General features: G+C 45.7%; 1 protein-coding gene across 2 annotated transcripts in view; it reads right to left on the bottom strand.

Annotated features, from left to right (window-relative positions):
• SLC1A7 (solute carrier family 1 member 7) overlaps positions 1–22,263 on the bottom strand; it is a 1,086,874-nt gene that overhangs the window by 272,829 nt on the left and 791,782 nt on the right. The window lies entirely within an intron of this gene.

Here is a 22,263-nt window from a genome sequence, read left to right as displayed (position 1 = left end):
GACCTTCTCACCAGAATACTCCAGTTTCTTTGCGGGGCTGGAGGACCAAAATCATTTAAGATGGTCCACCTATAAGGCGGCCATCTTGAAACATTTTTCTGTTCACAGAAATCCTCAAGAGGCTCACAAGGCAGCCTACAATTTGCAATGTGGGGAGGATCAGGCCCCACAAGAATTTGTGCAAGAACTGAAACGTGCCTTTGCGCAGACCACCAGAAGGGTGCGCACAGACAGCAGAGAATTTGTCAATACATTTTTCCATGCCTTGCCCAAATATATAATGACCCAGCTCGTGAGAGATTTTCATGAGAAAAGATCTTTAGACTGGGTCATTGAACAGGCTACCCGGATCTATGAGGTGCAGAAGCCCATAGAAAATAAAAGCAATACCCAGAAAAATACCAAAACCAACAGCACCCCTGCTGCTGCCAAGGTGGCAGAGGTAAAGGTCGCCCCCGTTTTAGATTTGGAGATGGGGGGGCCTAAAAACCTGCCTGCACCAAATAATTCAAAGCCCAGAAGGCCCTCGGGCCAGTCACAGACAGGAAGTCGAGGAGGTAGTCCCACAAATGGGGTCCCCCGCTCCCCTGACTATGTAAGTCCCCGCTACAAGGAAAACCGACCAATCCTGGGTTATGTGTGGACTCCTCCAGCCCAAGGGGGCGGATCCAGCCAAGCACCTGACCCGGGGAACTTCCCTCCTAACTTCCCCCAGGAGGGCAGAAATTCTCCAAATCCAGGGCAGAACTTTTTCCCCAGGTATCCACCCAATTTCCAGCCCCAAAATCCTCCACCCTTCTTTCCCCAATTCCCTGAGCCCAGACAACCTAATCCGGGAGAGGGGAGGGCAAGGGTGGAGGGGTACCAAAATCTTCCCAACCAGGGGTACTACCAGAGAAGGGATAGCTACCCTTCCTGGGATCAGCCCAGGGGAGAAAATAGAGCCCCATATCAGCCTGAGCGGGTTTCCCAGTTAGAGCGGCAGGTCCAAAATATGGCACGGGATCTGAGTCACATACTGAGGGCTCAACAGAACCCTCAGATGAGCATGCCACTGCAGAATGCCCCAAACTCTGGACCTGGTGCTCCAGAACAATGACGGGGGCAGCACCCCGATAACACACCGGCTCCCAGGGAGGAGGCACAAGGGGAAGGGGGGTGTAAAACCTTGGAGGAAGCTTCCTTCCCAACTTTTAAACAGCCCCTGGAAAACCAGGAACCGGAAACAAAATCTCCTACCCCTGAAAGTCTGCCACCCAAGGAGCAGAGAGGAGGTAGGAGAAACAAAGGACCCAAACAGACCCACTTTGTGGAGGAGGTACAGATCTTCCAATTTGAGGGAGAGGGATCCTCAGAAGATCCTGGGAAAAGGATCTTCTCCTTCAGAGATGGGGGAACTCCTCCCAAAGAAAAATGGGTCCCAAGGGATTCCAATCCAGACTGGGGAGATATGGAGACTGAGCTACCGCCGCCCATCATCTCATCTCAGAACCCACAATACCAAAATCCCCTGGTTCAAACCCATCCTGGTAACTGCCTCCAAAAAGGGTGGGGGCGGCCCAGAACCGGAACCAGGGGAACCCACAATGGCTCTGATCTCCAGTTGCCAACTTTTTCTTTCAGATTCCCAAGGCTCTCCACAGAATTCTGCCAAATCTCTTCTCTCGCCATGTCCAAAACCAGAACGTTAGCCCACCAGTTGTCCAAAAATGTGCATTATCTGTGCCCCCTTGAGGAGAAGGAGGGAAGATAGTATGCCCCGGTACAAGTACAGGGGCAGGGTACAATTTTGGCACTGGTGGACACTGGATCCCAAGCTACCCTTCTGTCCAAAAGGGCCTTTGAGGAACTAAATTCAGGAAGGAGGGAGAATTACCGTATTCCTCTCACCTCTCTTCCTGGACAACTGCAGAACTTTGACGGGAAGGAAATTCGCGTTGAGGGGACTGCAGACTTGGACATTAAAATTGGGCGACACAAGGTGAAACACCCGGTCATAGTAGTGACTCCAGAGGGCACCCCTTGTTTACTAGGGAATGACCTCCTGAGAAGGTTGTCACCCCTAATAGATTGTGTAAACAAGGTCCTCTGGACCCAGACTAGCCGACCAATAAAATTAAAACAGAGTGTCAACCATGTTAGTTTAAACGGCACCTGCCACATGCTTGAACAAAAATCTGACCAAGTAGAATTTCACTTCCAGAACAACCAAATTCCAGACGTGACAGTAATAGCAGTAGGACAACAGACTGATGATGGCGGGTCCTCTCTATTTCTGAAAATCAACCTTCCTTCCAGTTTAAGGTGGTATTCCACACTGGAAGGAAACACCCTGAAATTCTTTACTAATCCACAATCAGGAACTCTCACTCCTATAGTCCAGAAATATGTGAAATCAGCTCAGAGCCTGGCTGATATTCAGCAAATTGGAGAGCAGTTGTTCATCCCTGTTCAGTTAAATGATGGGAAGGACTCTGTTCTCGCTCGAGTGTGCGTGAGCAATGGTAAGAGCTTCATCAGCGAAGCCATGTTCCGCCAACTCCCAAAAGATCCAGCCAGTCCTACATTCAAACTGATAGACAAATGGGAAATGGACCTGGAAGCACCCAATTCCAAACATCTCCTGCCAAGCAGGTGTATGCTCAAAATCTCCATTGGCAACAAGAGCATAGTCCACAATTGTTGGGTCGTGCGAGACGTCACTGCCGCTTTTTACTTAGGCAGTGACATTCTCAATTGCTTTGCCATTAGTTTGGACCTAATAAACTTCAAAGCTTGGTCCCGATTAGTGGATAATCCCATGGGCTTTGATGATCCAGAAAAAGCATTTAGGTCAGCTCAATTGCTACCTCATGCAGTTGAAATTCAGATCAAAGAGGAAGTCACCATCCCAGAAAGGACCCGACAATTCTCCCTGGAAGTAAAAGCTAAAAGAGGACAACATTTGAAAAACCCTGATGCTTACATGCATCTAAACGCTTCTCTCCAACAGCAAGGGTGGGGGTAAACCCAACTCCATTAGTCAACATAGAACATGACACCATTCTAATAGAGGTGGATAACAGCGACTTAAAGAGTAATACTCTAGCCGCAGGCACCATTATTGGAATGGCGGTTGATGACCGGCATTTTTCCATCGATTTAGGAAATGAACTGTTAGGACCAATCCCCAAGGACTGTTTTGACAGTGACAGTGATGATAATACAACACCAGACAGGATTTGTACCCGGCATGGGGGGAACTTCCTGGTGTACACTTCCTGCCCCTATGGTAAGGAAGATGTGACTTGTGACTTCAGGAGGGATGAGGTGATTTTCCAGGTCCATGAGGGTTGCCTTTCCCACCTGAGGCCTCCAGTCCAAATCAGCACTCTGACCAGGGACTTCTCCACCCAGCTGGAGGAGGCCTCTGAGATAGCCAAACCAGAAGTCTTTCCAGGCATCAGGCAGATGGTGGAAGAGAGAGTCAACCTAGCTGATGCCTGTGTGACTCTGGAACAAAATCAAACGTTGAAACAAGTTTTCTTGGATTTCCAAGATCTCTTTGCGGTAGACTCATATGACTGTGGCCGCACCGACATCCACACAACAACAATCCCCACCGACCCTGGCATAACTCCAGTGTTTGTGAAGCAATATTGTTTGCCTCTCGCATCCATGGAGTCCCTTACTGAAATAATTAAGAACCTTGAGTCCCGGGGAATAATCCGTCCAGTTCACAGCACCTTCAATAATCCGGTGCTGGGAATATTGAAGCCAAACGGCCAGTGGAGACTCTGCGCCGACCTCAGGGAGCTCAACAAACGGGTCCATACTTCCCGATGGCCTCTGCCCTACATTGACCAAGGGCTGGCCCAGATCCAGGGGTCACAGGTATTCACTGCAATAGACCTGACCAATGGATACTGGACTGTGCCTGTCAGTAGGGAGGACCAATACAAGCTGGCTTTTACCTTTGGGGGCCAGCAGTACACATGGACCCGGACTCCCTTCGGATACCTCAACTCCAGCAATGAATTCAACATTTTCCTACACAAGGCTTATGTAGATGATGTCCTCATCAAAAGTTCATCTGTGGAGGAACACATAGCGGAGATCCGTTATGTTCTGACCCAGTTGAGGGCCGCCGGAGCAAAACTTTCCTTTCAGAAAGCACAGTGGTGTAGAACCCGTGTTAATTTCTTGGGGCATGAGATTACTCCTCAGGGTCTCTGTCCCCAGGAAAAGAAAGTGGAAGCACTTCAGAAACTGAATGACCCCACAACTCTGCGGGAACTAAGGAGCCTCCTTGGACTGACTAATTACAGCAGAAAGTTCATTGAGGGCTACACAGAGATCACCAGACCCCTGATTCATCTCCTGAAGGGGGGGGTCAAGTGGGAATGGGGTCCAGAACAAGCCGAGGCAGTAAGACAACTCAAAAGAAGCCTCTCACAAGCGCCCTGCCTAGCTTACCCTGTCAGAAACAAGGTGTTCTTCCTGGAGACGGGGTTCTCTAATACGTGCTTGACGGCAGTATTATACCAAAAGCATGACAAGGTCAATAAAATAATCTCCTATGCGAGCAAAACTGTATCCTCTGTGGAGGAAAAATTCAACGATTGTGAGAAGGCACTCCTGGCAACGGTGTGGGCATTGAAGAATTACCGCCCGTTTATCCAGGGGGAACACATCATAGTGGAGACTCCACACCAGCCTCTGCAATATCTCGAAAGTGACAGAATCCGGGCCGGAAATGTGAGTAATTCCCGAATTACTTCCTGGATTCTGTCAATGCAAGGCTTTCCTGTGGAGGTCCGATATGGCCAAAACAAGAAGAGTCCCATCGCGCAAGGTCTGGCTGACTTGCATGATTGTGCCAGAGAAAACTGTCTCGAGGACGAAAGTCTAAAAATCAAGGACAACTTGGAGGCATACCTTAATTCCCCACACAAAGTCTTTGAAGAGGACACGTGTGAGGGAATGCCCACTGTCTATGTGGATGGATGCTCTTACCATGTTGACAACAACGGGGAGAAAGAACTGGTGGCCGGCGTAGGGAATGCATGGGTGAAGGAGTTCCCAGAACCCTCCGCTGGATACAAAATGGGTCCCTGAAGTAGTCAGGTGGCAGAATTGATGGCTGTGCATCAGGCCATCCTCACTGCTGTCCAGCATCAACTCCACGAACTGGTCATAATCACAGATTCGGATTATGTACGGAACGGGTTCGTGGAGCACCTGGTTAATTGGAAAACCAGAGGCATGTTATGTGCTAATAACAAACCCTTGAAACATGGGAAGTTGATCCAAAACATTGATCTGGTCACCTCGAATGAGATGACCATCTATTGGAAAAAGATCAAGGGTCATTCCAAAGTAGAGGGACCAGACAAAACTGGAAATGATTTAGCTGATCAGCTGGCCAAAACCGGGGCCACCCAAGGGGATCTAATTGAGATTGAGTCCCTGTTGGGGGAAATCCAGGTCACTGCTATCACTAGGTCCCAGACAAATGCTCACAATGACCTTTCAATTGCACAATGGAGTAAGGAGACCCCTGATGCTGATTTGATTACCGCTCAGAAGGGGGATCCAATAATTGGTAAATTTTACCAGCACCTTGAGGACCCTGAGAACTTTCCCCTGACGGATACCGATTACATTGGGAAAGAGGACCTAAGAGTGTTGATGAAATGTCCAAAAATGTTCCGAATCCAAGACGGTTTGCTGGTAAGGAAATCCAAAGCTGGCCACGATCAGTGGGTGGTTCCTACCTCATTCTGAAACCTGATGTTAAGTCACGCCCATGATGCGGGCACCGCCGGTCATAGGTGGTTTCACACAACACTGGAAATCTTAAGAGAGGTTGCATACTGGCCCCACATGGGGCAGGACCTCGACCAATACTTGAAGGGGTGTCTTGTGTGCGCACAATTTCAGCCATCATCCCTCACACACCGTGCGCCTCTCCAAAAGAGGGGGATGACACTCCCATGGTCAGATTTACAAATCGACTTTGTAGGCCCCGTGATTCGCTCCGTTAGGGGGAATAAGTACATGTTGACTGTGACATGCTTGTTTACCAAGTGGGTGGAATGTCTCCCAGCCCCAAACTGCAAGGCAGAAACAGCAGCTGCCCTGATGAGTAACCACATCTTTTCCCGTTTTGGTCTACCTCAAAGGATTGAGTCAGACAGAGGTAGCCACTTCACCAGTGAAGTAATGACAAAGATGTGGGAGATACTGGGGGTCAAAAGGAAGTTGCATATTGCTTACCGGCCAGCTTCTTCTGGGGCAGTAGAGAGATATAACCGAACCATTGTGAGCATCTTAAAAAAGTTTGTGGCAGATTCTGGGCCAAGTTGGGATATCCGATTACCTCTGGTCCTAATGGCCATCAGATCTACCCCTTCATCTGCAACCAAAATGTCACCATTTGAGTTGATGACTGGACGCAAGATGGTGCTTCCTCAGCATTTGCTCTACAGAACCCAAGAGCAAACATTGATAAATGCCTCCACAACTCATGAGTATGTGGAGAATTTAAGGAAACACCTTCAACATGCTTTTGCCTATGCTCAGCGGAATCTAGAAAGATCAGCTGAGAGTATGAAGACCCACTATGACCTGAAAACTTCCAGGAAGGAATATCAGGTGGGGGACCGGGTCTATCTATACAATTTCCAAAGGAACCAGGCCAAACAGCGAAAATGTTTGCCTACATGGAAGGGACCCTATGAGATTAGAGACAAGATCTCCCCTGTGGCCTACAAGATCCGCATCCCCAAAGGCGGTTTGGCAGAGGGGGAAGACAAGTGGGTCCACATTAACCAGTTAAAGTGTTGCCATCCCAGGCACACGCTGCAACAACTGGAGGAATCCTCTGGAATCCTAGAGGGTACTGTCTCAGATTAATTCAGTTCTAACTTAAAATATCCTACATATCGCCTATCAAATTCTGGGTTTCTCAATGTGGGTGTTTTCGTTTTTGAATGCAAAAAGAAATGTGCATGTTCATATGTTTTGACTATAAATTTATATGCCACCCCAATATATCAATGGTGGGGGAAAAATGTCTATGAATAGGTATTGCCGCTCTTCCTTTGTCGTCCTAGGAGAAAGAAAACCTGGAGACTGGCCAAGGGGGACGATCCGGAGACTGGGAGGACGATCCGAGGGGCCCAGGGTACCGCCCAATATTCCCATCAGGACCGGCGAGGAGAACCGATCGATCAGTACCGGATGGAGGAAAAGATGCTGAACTGTGCCATTTGCAGAATTGGAAGAAGATTATGCGGACAGACCAGTGCGTGGGTCAAAACCCTTGTGCACCCGACTCCCCATCGACTCAAATTCAAAGGGCAGTCACGTGGGGGGGCTTTGTTGGGTGTCCTGACCCATGTTTGAGCTATCATGCTGCAACATTTGGTGCTGTGGGCTTAGAAAATCCAAGATGGCCAAAAAGCCCACATGTGCGCCAGAATCTAGGAGAACCACGCAGTTTGTGCACACTAAAATGGTTGCTTAACTTGCCACCCACCAGTGCGAGCAGGATGGGCCGGGGTGCCATGAGTGAAATGTGCGCCAAAGGAAAAACCACACTTTAAAATCACCTTTTGTTTCTCTGAATGCCAGCTCAAAATGCCTATTTTCAAACATTGCAACACATCCAAAAATCTCACTGAACACCAGCGGACATCTGGCAGAATGAAGTATGTGTGTATACTAAATCTGGGAGGTTGAAGAGCCCCAAAACAATGTTCATAACAAGACTGGCTGAGCTCTGCAGGTCTGCAGCAGCCTAACTGAAACTGGATTTAAAACTACCAAAAATCGAAAATGTTTAAATTAACTGAGTGACCTACTTTGAGTGTCACATAGTTTGTCACTGTTGAAATGTCATAGTTTTGAACTTAGAATCAGCATTCTAGCTGCATATGTAAAAATTGTCTTGACTTAAACTGTGGAACAAAAAGTGACATTTTATCTGAAACCTGGCTTAATGAAACTGAATTCTGTCTGACATCTACCCCCACAGGAGTTAAAACCTGCTCAGCCACTCTTCCCCTTGCCAAAAGGAGTTGTCACCTCTCTGATTAGATTAGGGGTGGAGCAGCTACAGGGAGTTGAACAAAGGCCTGTCCTGGGCCCAGGCAGATGGTTTATTAGGGTGGCCGTAAAATAGCTTCCTCTTGGCAGAAGCTGGGAGGGGCAGGGTCTCTGAGCTTGGCAGAAACTGGATAAACTGGTTTCTACACCATGTGACCTGAAAAGACACACCCCTGTTGGCCAGAATATGATCCTAAGAAAGATGTATAACTCACAGTGCGGACCTGTCAAAATTATTTAAATGATACCATAATTCTTGTGAATTTTCTGTGCACGTTTTAAGACGCGTTGGGAATTTGTGTGATGTTCTGGGGCAAAACCCCGCTATTTATGGATACTACAGACTCTGTGTTTAAGCTAGAGACATGGGAATGTACGGGAGTATGATAGGACAGGCTGTGTATATGTGTATAATTTTTAATGAAGAACCAAGGTTGCATAACCCACTAAAATCGAAAATGTTGCCGTTTCTGAATGCAAGCCCTCAGGAAGAGCAGATTTGGGACAGAGACTACCTCATGTTATAGGTAATATGTACATGCAATGACAAACCACTATGTATTTGAGAAATGTGTATTTTGACCAAATATAGATTTGTGGGCAAACTGACCAGGGGAGGATCCTCTGACCCATAAAACCTACAGCATCACTCTGACTCACAGTTCCTTCCCCAATCATGGGAGAGGGGAGAATTGGGCCAATGACAAGTTGAAAGAGGGGCTGGCTAGTGATGCTGCACACGCACCCACTTTCAAAAGACATAAAAAGAGCCACTGGAAGCTAGAGAGGGCATTCAATTCCATTTGCTGCAACGCGCTCTGCCGGACCATACAACATCCGGAAGATACCAGATTCAACACTTAGACTTTAAAACTCCAAAGAACTTGATTCAGAACTCAAAGCAAGGGCCTAAACCCACAAACTGAGAACTCTTCTCAGTAGGCCCCAGCATCCAGCAAACCTAACAGCGGTAGCAGCATCCAGGAGCCGTGCAGATCAGCGCTGGGCCCAGAGAAAGCTGTGCAGAAAGATCCAGAAGCAGTGCTGTACCCAGAGAAAGCAGAGCAGTATCCAGAACCAGAGGCCAGAGATCCAGAGCTGACCCAGACCACTGTTCGCAGAACCAGAGAGGTGACCCAGATCACTGTGAAGTGCCGAGACCAGAACCGGAGTCCAGTCCAAAACCTGACCAGATCCGTGGCAAGGCCTATTTCTAAATATATTGTGAGTACCTAGCAGAACTGTGCAGAACCAATCACTTAGTTAAAATAATCTAATCCAAACTATTTTAATCTAAGTAGAACTGCCTCCTAGCTGTCACCTGTCATTTCTAACTGCAAGCTGTAACCTGTCACTTTGAACTTTTAAAATTTCAAATCCGAAAAACTACCTTTATTTAATCGTCCGTATCTCTGGAACCGTTTGGGCTAGGAACGATTCTCGCACCCGCGAATTTTGCCGCGATTTGCGATTTGGCCCGATTTCTTTACTTGTAAAAAGATAGCTGCTTTTGCCTGAACTACTAAATTTTGTTTGCCTCTTAAGAACCATCCCTGAATCATTGCTAGAGTGAGCCTGGACTAATATTAACTAGATACCACTCACCCTGAACCTCCTGAAGGGAATTAAAAGCATTTTCAGCATATTTCTCCCTGCATTGTCACCATATTCAAAGCACTTGGGTCTGTGTTTCAAAACTCCTATCTGTTGTATAAGCTGCTGGGGGGGAATTGAACTGAATTCTATTTGATTGCATTCCTAAGAACTGAGTCCCATTCTATTCATCTCCTTACATTGCATTAAGGGGGTGGGGGGTGAATTGTCCAAGAAAGTGATTACATTGTCTTTTGCTGAAATCCTATCAAGTTATTTTCTGTACTGCATTTCATTCCACATTGCATCCATTTGAAACCATAAAAGTATTGTTGCTATCGTATCCATCCTATAACCACTCATCATTGATTATAAAGAAGTGTGCTAGTGCCGGACTATCCATTATTGATTACTGCTCAGATTAAGTGTGATATTCAATTATTAATTTATTATAAAGTGTGATATACATATATATTGTTTAAATTATCAAATAAACCGTTTAAACTTGCAAAACCGAACTACTTCTTGGCTCAGTGGGGTCAGGGCGATTCCAAGAGAGGGGTGTTATATAGGGGTAGTCATCCAGAACTCATGAACTGGACGTAAAGATATATCAATAAGGGTTTCCATTCAGTATCCAAGACTAGGCATTGACTTAGCTGTAGTGTTGAATTGAATCCTCTTACACTATACATGCACAAACGCTGCCCTTTCAAGTTCCTTCTCCTAATCTACAAAGCTATCACTGGTCTTGCTCCTCAGCACCTGTCTGATTGTATCTCTCTTTACTCACCATCTCATTCCCTATCATCCTCCTCTGCACTCAACCTCACTGTCCTGTTTCCACGTGCCACCTCTCGCTTGCGCTATTTCTCCAAACTCACCCCACTCCACCAGAACCCGCTGCCCATCACAATCAAAGCAAGCCCAGCTGTGGGTGGCCTCAAAGCTCAGCTTAAACTTCAATTACTTGGCGAAAAAAGAGCTTCCCCATGTCCTCTCCTCATCCTCCTTACCTGATCCCACCACTCTCACAGCGAGGCAAATAAATGTAATTTTTTACATTTATTTAGTGCTGCTCTTTAATTTGAAGCACTTGCCCCCTTAGGTTAGTGTTACCTATGCAAGCCACCTGTTTTCTCTATACATATCTTTCTGTTTGATTTTTACATGCTCATTAACAAACTGGCTCTCATGTTTGTAATACTGTGTAGGCTCCCTCAGCCATCTGTAAATGTCTTAGTGGCAGTTATTTCTTATTGAAATTGACATCCCTGCTCTTCCAACAAATCTAAATACAAAATACAAATGTTTGGGCCATTGATCTTTCTGAAGTTCCTACCTTGTTTAAGTTTTAGAATGTAATATTGCAATAAGGAGAGTTCATGGCAGCTGTTTGTCAGTCAGGGGCAGACATAGTAACATACCAAACATACATAGGACAGCCATTCATCCCTCTGATTTTGTTCAAATGAGTACCACATAGATGAGCAGTATTGCAATGGTAGGAATACATGACAACCTGTACTAACGGATATTTGCAATGCATACTTTTTTGAAGGATTATTTTTTGATCTCTGAAAACAACTTGGTGGTAATTTGGCAGTAAATCTGCAGAATTACCACCAAACTCGAATACTGTTACCACTACTTGGTCTCATGGAATTACCACGGGATTAGAAATGGAGGTTTGGCAGTGTAATTCCCCAGTTTTGTGACTCCATGGAGATTTATGGTGGATTTACTGGCAGCGGAATTTCTGTGTTTGCCGTTTCTCAACTTCAGAAAACAACAAACCAAGATGGCGGATATGTACTAGGGAAAAGGGAATGACAGTCCCTTCTTCCTTTCCATGGTGGGCATTGCTGCAGATGCGATGCAGCGGAAACACTTAGTATTCCCGAAGACAGAGAGTGACAAGGGAGCACCAGGTAAGTGGGGCGGGGGTAGTGGTGGGTGAGGGATCTAGAAAATGGGGTGAAGGGCTGGGGGAAAGGAGACGAGGAGGGGAGCGTGGCACGCAACTACCTGGTATCCCGGAAGGGATGATAACGGCCTTCCGCTTCCGAGGAGGCTCAGAACGGGTACTTTACCATGAGGTAAACACCCGGGTCCAAGCTTCCTGATTCGCTTGGAGGCTGCAAACTCCCCGTCAGGTGCTAACAATCAATAAATACAGACGATTCACAAGAGGTGCACAACAAAAACAAATTGTCATGAAAAGGACAATTATTATAGAAAAATATATATTCTTTTACTAAAGATAAAAAGTATAGTGAATAATGGAGGAATCTCAGAGGCGCCCTTTTTCGATGTGCGACTTGAGCTGCTGTGCAATTAACATGCTGCGTAGATTTCACACACTGGTTCCTGGCCAGTCTCTAACCCCATGTCTGCAGTGTGTGAAGCAGTGTGTGAAGCAGCAAAAGGAACTGGTGAGAAGGTTCTGGGTACTGCGTGTACCATGCTGCTCCCTTTGCCCTCGTGAGGTTCTTCAAAAGTGAAACGTGCAATGCCTGTCCCTTGTATGGGGTATTGCATGCTCTAGAGGGAGATAAGTATGTTATGCCATCAGCAGAAAACATGGGGTGGAGGGTGTTCCGCTGTGCTTGCACCCCATCCCTTCTCACCTCTAGCTTTATTTCCTGCATCTATTTCAGTCCAGCCATCCTGGGCATATGAACCCTGTTAGTTACTTTGTGGGCCCAGAGAGAAGCACAAAAAACATGGCAACCTGCACAAGAGGCCCTGGCCTGACCTGACAGGAACGTGGACTTTACCATAGAGCAAGGACTGTAACTGTGGCCGCATGACTGGCTGGCGCCATTCCAGCAGGTGCTAATAAAAGGCATCTTTCTAATTACATTGCTTTTTTAGACAATCAGGCTGGGTCTCCTGCGTTCGGAGGATTTCAGCTTGCAATTCTAAGAAATAAATACCGGCTGCAATAAACCATACATAGTCCACCTTGTTTACAAGCAGATAACATTTCATCCTGGAGCCTTCCTCTTCCATCAACTTTTCCGATGATATTGGCAGAACAAGTCCCTTTGTAGCAACCCGTAAACAGAAGTTGGTTTGGATCAGGTTAACTCAAGAAGACATTTTTGTTCCACACTGCCTCCGGATGTCTTTTATGCTTGTATGGGTTTTCATACAGAAACAGTGGACACATTTATTATTTCCTCAAGGCAAAACTCATTCATTCAATTTATTGCATATTGTCTTCTGTTCATACCCAGGTACCCAAGGTCGAATACCCAGTTAAAATGAGATAAGCTGGCAGATGGGCGAGGAAAGTAAATCAATGGCCTTCAAGGCTTCCTCGCAAGGAGCCAAGTGAGGAAGGTGTTATCCATTATGCCTCCTCCTTCGATTCATGGCATGAAGCAGAGTGCTTTCTAATGGTAAATATACCGCTGAACATAAAAACAGGCCATTAATACACTTTAACATACTTCAGTTCAAGATGAAGTCCAACTCAGTTGTGCCCTGTTCTATTAAAAGTCCCTAAATACTTGCATTACGATGTACTCTTTTTTCTAGAATCAGAAATGCATGCAATTTCAATAGTCTGTCGCATGGACTGGAATCCCTTTTGCCATTTTAAAAGCAATGTATTTAAAACCCCTCTAATATGCATGTCCACACATTCTCTTTGGGCCCCAACAACGAAGACGCTGTTGCTTTATATTATTGTAGGTGGGCATTTTGTCCAAAGAATCTGGTAATCTTCATCTCATTCCACTGATAGGTGTGTGTTTGTTATGCTTAAATTTTGAGTTGCACTGGCAATATTTCTCCAGTTACAGGTTACTGGGATATGTTAGTTCAGTATAATGGAATTATGTAAACAGGGAGTGTGAAGAATTGCCATCTGGCAAGGGTTCATAGCCCTTGCTATTTTGATTTTTAGTACCTAAAATGAAGGGGGTGTTTATTGCTCCAAAGGGGCAATCTGCTAACCAGATCACCCCTTGTCTCCAACTCTATGCCAAAGGTATAATGCACTTGAGCCCTGCTGCATCAGTAGCCTGGTCAGCAGCCCCCGCTCTGCTTGTAGCGCAGAGCAAGTTCAAAGGTCACAAGATGCCCATTCGACCGCTGCAGTGACAGCAAAGGCACTGCAGCAAAGGGGCAACATTTAAGATATGCCCCCTGTACCCAAGCTAAAATGACCCCATGATGGTGGCTTTGTAATCTCTAAGAAAGATATGCCCAAGTTTATGCAAAGTGCGTGGCGAGACTTATGATTGTGTCAGCTCCTGTGAGTCAGCTGTGCTGTGGAAGGGTACGTGTATTAGGGTCAGACGGGTTAATACTGCCACCTAACAGGACAGAAACCCATAGGACCCAGCCTCTCGTTGATGCTCTTTGTGATGTCCAGCAACCCCATCCCTAAGAGACCGCCACACAGCAGGCAGCGGCTCTGGGCCTATGTATGAAAGGAGGTTATCCGCACACCAGGATGCTGCATATCTAAAGGTATTTTGCTGTCAGTAGCAGTTAACAAGGCACGAGAGCAGGATAGGCAGGAGTGCTTGGAACAATGGAAGAACCTTCCACCATCTTGTTTCTTGCTGTCGCTCTTTCCCTTTCTTGTCTTGTTTGCTTCCCCTGGAGCAAAGCACTTTAGGTGCAAGATCAAGAGGGCAAAGTCCACTCCCAGCAGGAGCAGGGATTGGTCCCCTAAAGCAGGGTAGCTTTAGACCAATCACCTGAAGACTTATACCCTTAAAAGAAGGAGTCTTGCACCCCTTCAACAGAATACCTTTAGTTCCTCAAATATCCTTTAAGGCCAAAGAGGCCTTCTTGGTACTCTCACCTGGACTTCCTTTGGGACAATTGCACTGTTACAAGCACTCCAATGGAGTTGAACAAGAGGCCATCCAAGACAGAAGGAAGATATGTCCCCTAACCACTCCCAGGGACTATCAGGAGTGACCAGTGCTGTGGCCCAGGACCAACCATTCTGCAACAGATCATCTGTGCCAGGAGAGCAGGGCCTAAGGTGGAGTATCTTGTCCTTGAGCCTTTTGAGAAGGCCTCACAGCAAGCCTGAGGGCCAGTCCAGCTGAAGCTCCCTGTTCACACGCACCAAACCCATCTCTCTGTGTTCTCTGCATCCTGAATGAGAGGGAAGGCGCTGGTGCTGGTATCTGTGTTCCTCCAACCAGTTCAATGACTGCACTGGTTCTCCATGAGCCTGACACACAATTGTGTCCTATCAGAGCCTGTCAACTGGCAGGCCCGAAGCGTCTGCTCAATGCCAGAAACCAAATCGAATCTCTGGAGGGTCACTCACCGATCATAACCAGAGGGTACCACAAGGCTCAGCCCAGCTAGCCTGAGAACCGTTTCCTTATTGCTTGCACCTCAATGCCCCCTTGATCACCACTTCATGAACGACGACTTGACCCGCTGGAGCATGACTCGCCAATTTCTCCCAGCGCCTAAAGCCTGACTTAGCCAGGCCAACATTGAAGCATTCTTAGGACCGCTCCAACCAGAAGCTTTTGAACTGCCACTGTTCGGCCGCACAGAGAACCCATATTCGACCCTGCTCAACGCCTGTTTACTTCTAGGGCCTCTGAGATCCTACGTGCCCGACTGAGCCTGATCAGCTCACATCAACATTCAACCCGGGTCTGATGCACCAGCTCCCCAAGAACTGAATTCAGGTACTGGGACACTGAACTGCCCCACCCCTGGTCCACTTGGGACCTAGAGACTGGTTAGGTCACTATCATCCCTGTCTTCACCACAATATCCTTTCTGGTAGTACCTTACCTACGACCCCTGGAACAAAGCTCGATGTGCTACTTTCTCCAGTCTATCACATCTTCCCTGTCTTTCTTCTGGTGTGGTTTTTGTACAGTCATTTCTTTTTATTCTACTTGCAAATGCTGTGTTTTATTAAAGTGTTTATATTTAGATAGAACCTTGATTGGACATTTCCTTCACTTTGGACTGTGATACTGCATTGTGCGGACCACTACTGGTACACCTTCACACCCTTTGGAGTATAGCCTGCCCTCAGCCTGTGTTACCACAAGTGGCAAAGGAGGTATATTTCTTAACTGTCCCTGTTTTACCTTTATGATTGCATTGTGTTTTGGTTTGTAGAAGTGTGAGGGTTGCTGAGCATGCCATGTTGTCCCTGCTCACCCTTGTGAAGCAGAATCCAATTTGTCAAAGGGAGCTCAGTGGGAATCAAAAACTAGCAACTTACTGTTAATGTCAAACTGGAAGCTTACTCAGAATGACAAACTGGGGTTTATTTGGAATTTCAAGCCTACAGGGAATGTCAAGCCTTGTGATTGATGGGAATTTCACACTAGGCACATACTGGGAATGTGAAGATAGCTAGGAATGTCAAACGGATTGCTTAGTGGTAGTGTTAAGATCACTGGGAATGTCAAACTAAAGGTTTATTAGCAAAATAAACCATGAATCTTACTGGGAATGTCCTGTCCCACTGGCAGCTTAATTGGAATGTGAAGCTAGTTACACTACGAAACTCAAACTGGAAGCTTGTTGGACATTTCTAACTTTGAAACAGTTGCCACTTTACAGGATAATAAGAATTTTGTTCCAATGATGTGGAAAACTTTGTCTCCGTTTGATCGGTCGCAGCACTCCTCACGCTGCCTGCAATTATGTTCTATGGGTTGTAGGAATATGTGTTATGTCCTTTCAGTTTGACATGCACATGCAAGGTTTCTCCAATGGAAGCTTGCTCTCCATGATATTTGGGTCAGGGATGGTATTTGTCGTTGCAGTGTACTTTAATTCTGCAACCATGGAGCTCAATGGGAATGTCACAAGTAACTTACTTGTAATGTTAAACTGAGAGTGTTCTGGTAATGTCAGATTGGGAAGTTACTGGAGCTTACCGGGAACATCAAGCTCACAGGCAATGACAAAATGGGAGATTACTAGGCATGTCAAGCTTACTGGGAATGTTAAACCAAGATTTATCTGGGCATATCAAGATTACTGGCAAAGCCAAGCACACTGGGAATGCCATACTGAAAACCTAGAGGAATGTCAAACCAGACACTTTCTGGCAATGTCTAACTGCGTGAATATGGGAAGGCCAAACTGAGAGCCTACTGGGAATGTCAACCTCGGAGTTAAATGTGAATGTCAGGCTACGACCATACTGGGAAACTCAAACTGGAAGCATGGTAGGAATGTCAAACAGGCATACTACTGGGAATGCCAAGACTACTGGGGATGTTGAACTAAGAACCTAAAGGGAATGTGAAGCTTACTAGTAATCTCAATCTTAAAGGGAATTCCAAACTGGGGGCTTCTTGGGAATAGTAAAAAGAGAGCTGATAATTCCATATCATGACATACCATATGACATATTGCATAACTTGAAATCATGACTGAAACGTGGCATTTAGTGACCTGCATGACAAATTATTTTATATCTAATAACATAACATATACCATGACATAAAATATCCTGATATATTATGACAAAACAGATGACAAAATAGAATGGCTTGTCATAGGTTTACATGACATAACATGACACAATATCATGTCATTGCATAGCATGCCATATAATCCCATGTCATATCATCGCATATCATAAAATGACCTGGATCAGGCCATTTAATATACTCATTTATTATTGATTGAGAGTAAACCGGGCTTTGGGAAGATTTGGAGAGCTGTACACCAGCAGGGCTATAGGCATACATTAGATTGCTACAGGGTGATTGGGGGGCAGTCATTATCTCAGTGGATGTATTGAATAGTTAGTAAATCCAGTTCGCATGGAAAATCTAACAGGGCAGGGAGTGGGCCTAGGGGTGGGATATGGTGATGGGAGGTAAAAGGTGGTCGTCAGGAGAAACACTGGGCAGGGTGGGTTCAGACGACATATCTTATGGGGTAGGGAGAAGTTTATATTTGAGGAGGAAAGTATTGATTTGTTATCTCTCTAATTCCGATATGTACTGTTTTCACGCATCAAATCATACACAAAATGCATACGGTTACCTCTGAAATTTGAAATATTAACATTGCAAATTATTATTTAATGACAGTTAACAGCCTCAAAATACAGACAAATACTATTAGTCCGCCGAATCCATTATAACCAAAGCAAATCCTCACTATATGCTAATTACATACTTTTTATACAGCACTCAGTTCTGGTGATGCACTGGCTACAAGACTGGTCATTTTGTAGGTAGTAAGGATTGTATATAGTGGCATTTGTATATGGGATGTAGCTGGATTTGTAAGTGATGGAAGCCTGTAGGTATAACCAGTGAAGTCCAATGCGTGTGGCTGTTCTGTGGTAGTATTTGTAGAGACTTTTGACAGCAGCATGGTGGATGATCCCCATTGGTGTAAGGGTGCAGGTGGAACGGTGGTGAGCAGAGCATTTCCTCCGGCGAGGTGACCTAAGACCACAGACTGAACGACAGATCTCAGGCTGGTGTCTGGTAGGAAAGCATTGATTTTCACAGGAGGGATTGTTTGCACCCTGCTGTCTGACTTTTCTTCACTATGTGCTTTTGAAAATGTTGTGTTATGTATATGGTATCCCCAGAGACTTGCAGGCTGTCTGGGTTGCTGTTGAGGGTCAGGAATGATGCCTTCAACAGGTTGAGGAAGGCAGATGGTGGGTGTCTTTGGTTGGTTGATATATTTGAGGTAGATATGTGCTATTGGTGGATGTAGATATTGTAGTTGGCAAGGAGGGTTACAAGGGGCTTCATGTGGATGTTGAAGATGATTGGTGAGAGAATAGATTCCTATAGAAATACACAGGTGATGGGGGAGGGGGTAAGAATCTGCAAATTTCCATCTGGACAAACTTAGTGCAGTCTTTTAGGCAGGACGTGAACAAGCAGAGACCATTCCCTCAAATGCCCATCATGAACTTGTGCAGTATGTTGCTTTATGGTCTACTGTGTCAAAGGAAGAGTAACAGGGGGAAAGGGTGTGTGTCATTAAGGATGTGGAGTGCAAAATCTATCATTCGAATAGTGGCTGTCTCCCTGCTGTATCAGGGTCTGGGTCTGATTGATAGGCCTTTATGAGACTGTTGGCATCTATGTGTGCTTGACATTAGGTGGCTATAAATCTTTCAAGTGCCTTGCCTAATAAAATAAGGTCAGGAATAGGCCAGTGGTTGCTGAAGTCACTAGGGTTCAGCACTGGCTTCTTGATTTGGGATAATTGGTCCAGTTTTTAGGAAAGTGGGGAAGGAATACTGAGTGATCGATCCATTGAAAGTTGCCAAGGTGGGGCAGAGAGCTTCCATGGGGACTGCCTTGAGGATGGGGGCAGGCAAGATGTTACATGGGTAGAATGATTATATGAGGCATATTAGGGAATGTGTCCAGTCCTACCATGGATAAAACTTCACTGACACTTTGCATGGTTGGTTGAGCAGTCATTGTCTTCTTTTGTGTTAGTTCTAATGTTTTGGTGTACCTAGCAGATGTTGTAAAAAAATAAGATCTTCTTTGTGCTAGATTGTTCCGTCCAGCAGAGTATGGAAAGATCAGGGAGGGGATGTGTGCACTGATTGACTTCCCTGCTTTCATTTTTGGTTTCAGCAATAGTTTTCTAGTTGTAGGATGCTTTTGCCATGGAGAAACTCGAGTTCTTTAAATAGTCTGTGCTGTAGCACCTTCGAGCGTCTCAGGTGCTCAATGGAATTACCAATAATGATCTCAGCCCCAAATAATCAGACAGACTCAAAGAATATGGCAAAGTACTACTTTATTGTCAGATCAAATAAAGTAGGGCAGTCTGGCGAACAACGAAATTTAGTCCACGCACTCACAATAACAATCGGATTATACAAAGGATTTCTACCTCAATATGCGTCAGCTATGACATCATCCTACGTGGCAAACTGTAAAACCTATTGAAGGGAGGGATTGGTTAAGGCAACATATGTACCTATATGTCATATAAGTATTAGTAACATTACTGGAGGTCCCTTATCTGGTAGGCACGCCCTGAACCACCTCTAAATACGTATAATGCAGATTAAAGCAAAATAACAGCAGCGGATTGGCCTGTGCAACATTGTATAGCATCTTGCTACATAGACCCCTATGATTGGTTGGCATTCTCTCCCAACCTTGGACCTTCGGCTCGTTAGCAGCACGTAAGCAAAATGAAACTCATGTGCAGGGAACGTCGGACTACTACCCACTTGCCCAATTAGTCCATCATCTCTCATCAGTCAGACCCTGAACCAAGGTTTCCTCTTTGTAGTAGACATTGCAGCCTGGTCTCTGCTCTTGGAGACTTTCAAGGGAGTGTAGGTACACCATTATATTCACCTGGAGCTTAATGAATAGCCCTTGTTTTCAACTTCTGAATCACATGTGAGGAGACCACGATGTTGTCCATTTCAACCTTTTATTTAGTGCTATTTAATTCAATTAGCCTGGGTGTCATTACTCCACTTGGCCTCTGGAGACTTGGTTGCTCTATCTCACATAAGCTTTCTGCATCCTTGAGGTCCAGTACTTGGCACTTGCAGGTATTTTCTTCTTTGCTTAATCTAAGAGAAATATGTCTTATGTACATGGCTTATCCTCTTGACGCCCTTAGTGCCTTGCAATTATTCCATGTTGTGGCATCCTTGATCAAAGGCCAATAGACATTCTCTGTTCCTTGCACAACGCTATTTTTCCAGCGTCTCATGACTCTGCAGCCCTGGCTTGTCTCTGAGGTAGCTTGATTGATTTCAACACGAGTCGTGGTCCATCTATTTCTCATGGCCGCTTTAGTTACATTGCATTTTCTTCTGTAGCAATCTTCTATATGCCTCATCTACCTTGCGTTACTGCGTATGTACAATCGTCTCTTCTCACTCATTTCTTTGTACACATGATTTCTTAGTATGTGATTACATGTTTCTCTTATTACTTCAGTTGCATCTTCATTCTTTCAGTATTTGTGAATTGTTTCAATGTGTCCTTGTGTCTTTCCTTCATGATGTCACATTGCAGCTGTCATATTTTCTTTCCAGCTCTTCATAGCTTAGTGGTTCCTGCAGAGTCTCCCACTACCCTTTCAGTTCGAGAGTACATTCGATATGGTTGTCTGAGTGCATATTGTCTCTCATACACTCGATGCAGCATTGGGACAGTACCTGGTTTCACACAAAGGTCTCTTCTACTGTTGTTCCAGTATGACGGAGGTGAGGGGGTGTAGTCTATCAGTGACGTACATGTCTGCTCCTCTACACAACGTAATGCTTCTGTCAGGTTTTTACTTGCTCTTGGATGACTTGTTAGTTGGTGTTGAGTTCTTGTGTATACTGGGGAGCATGAGGTTGTGGTTTTATGGCATGTACATTTCTGGGGCATGTATGTTAAGGGTGTTGTTGAGTGGTTCTAGTACGGTGTTGCAATTCCTGTTGCAGGGGCTTGCCAGTGTGGTGATCATGTCCTATGTTAGTGATTCTAAAGAGAAGCCTTTGGATGTCTACTTAATAAACTTGGGTTGGGTGTGGTTAGTTGAGGTGATGTGGTGGATGGTGAATGAAACTGCGAGGTGAACTGACCAGTAAAGTGGTAGCCATATGTTGTATTGAAGGACAAAATAGGACATATCATGGCATGACATGACATGGACTTGCCTACAAATGACATAATAAATCATGACATGACATACGACAACAGGCCATATCAAAACATAAAAATATCCTGACACTATGCCATATGTTCATATGATGGACATGAAATCAAGGGGCCCAGTGAGGCTCTAGGGACCCAATTGCTGACGGGCACTGAAATCAGCAAAAACCCAGTATCATGTGACATTGGGTGACTATTCAACCAGGGAGCCCAAACGGGCCCGTGGCAGTGGAGGCAGAAATCTATCTGCGTCACCCGGGCCGTATTCTGACATGACTGGGGATGCTTCATCCAATGTCTGGGCCAAATCTGACTCAGAGACTGAGACAGAGGATTCGCTTTGAGCTATAGCCTGCTGAGGATGTGGTATGACCTGGGTCGTCCTCTGAGATCTGAGGAGCAAATGCTAACAAAACGTGCAGTCCTTTGTGGGCCACCAGGATTTTCCCTGGAAAGTGGAGACGATGAGGCCTCGGAATGGATTCCTGTACGAGACTAAATACCCTTGGAGACAAGGTCCCTCGTACAAGCCTTCCCAGAGGAGGCCTCAGAACGGTATCCGGTAAAAGGCGAGCTGCCCTCGGGACGGGGTCCCCAGTAAAAGCCTCTTTCGAAACCAAAGATTCCTCAAGCCAGGGCCCTGTTCCAAACCCTAATGGGCCCTCAGTGATTGTGCTGGGAGGAGTCTCCTCAGAGATATCGGAGCAAACCCTGGTTACACGGCAGATAACCACAACAGGCTCTGGATGGTACCTCCCGCTTAAGTCAATCCCCGGGAAGGGGTCACCTGGCAGGGGTGCCAAAGTAAATAAAAAAGTACTCACCCTCTTAGATTTGATGTAGGACTTGAGGTGCTCTGGGGGCTTTGTCCAGAACATGTCCTTGCACTGCAGCAGTCGACTTCTGAGGGACTTGTAAGAAAATGCATAACAGAGCACAGAGA

The sequence above is a fragment of the Ambystoma mexicanum genome, chromosome 1q (assembly GCF_040938575.1).
Source record: "Ambystoma mexicanum isolate Mex_15411 chromosome 1q, UKY_AmexF1_1, whole genome shotgun sequence".
In the NCBI taxonomy this organism is placed as follows: Eukaryota; Metazoa; Chordata; class Amphibia; order Caudata; family Ambystomatidae; genus Ambystoma; species Ambystoma mexicanum.
This window is presented reverse-complemented; position numbering and strand designations above follow the sequence as displayed.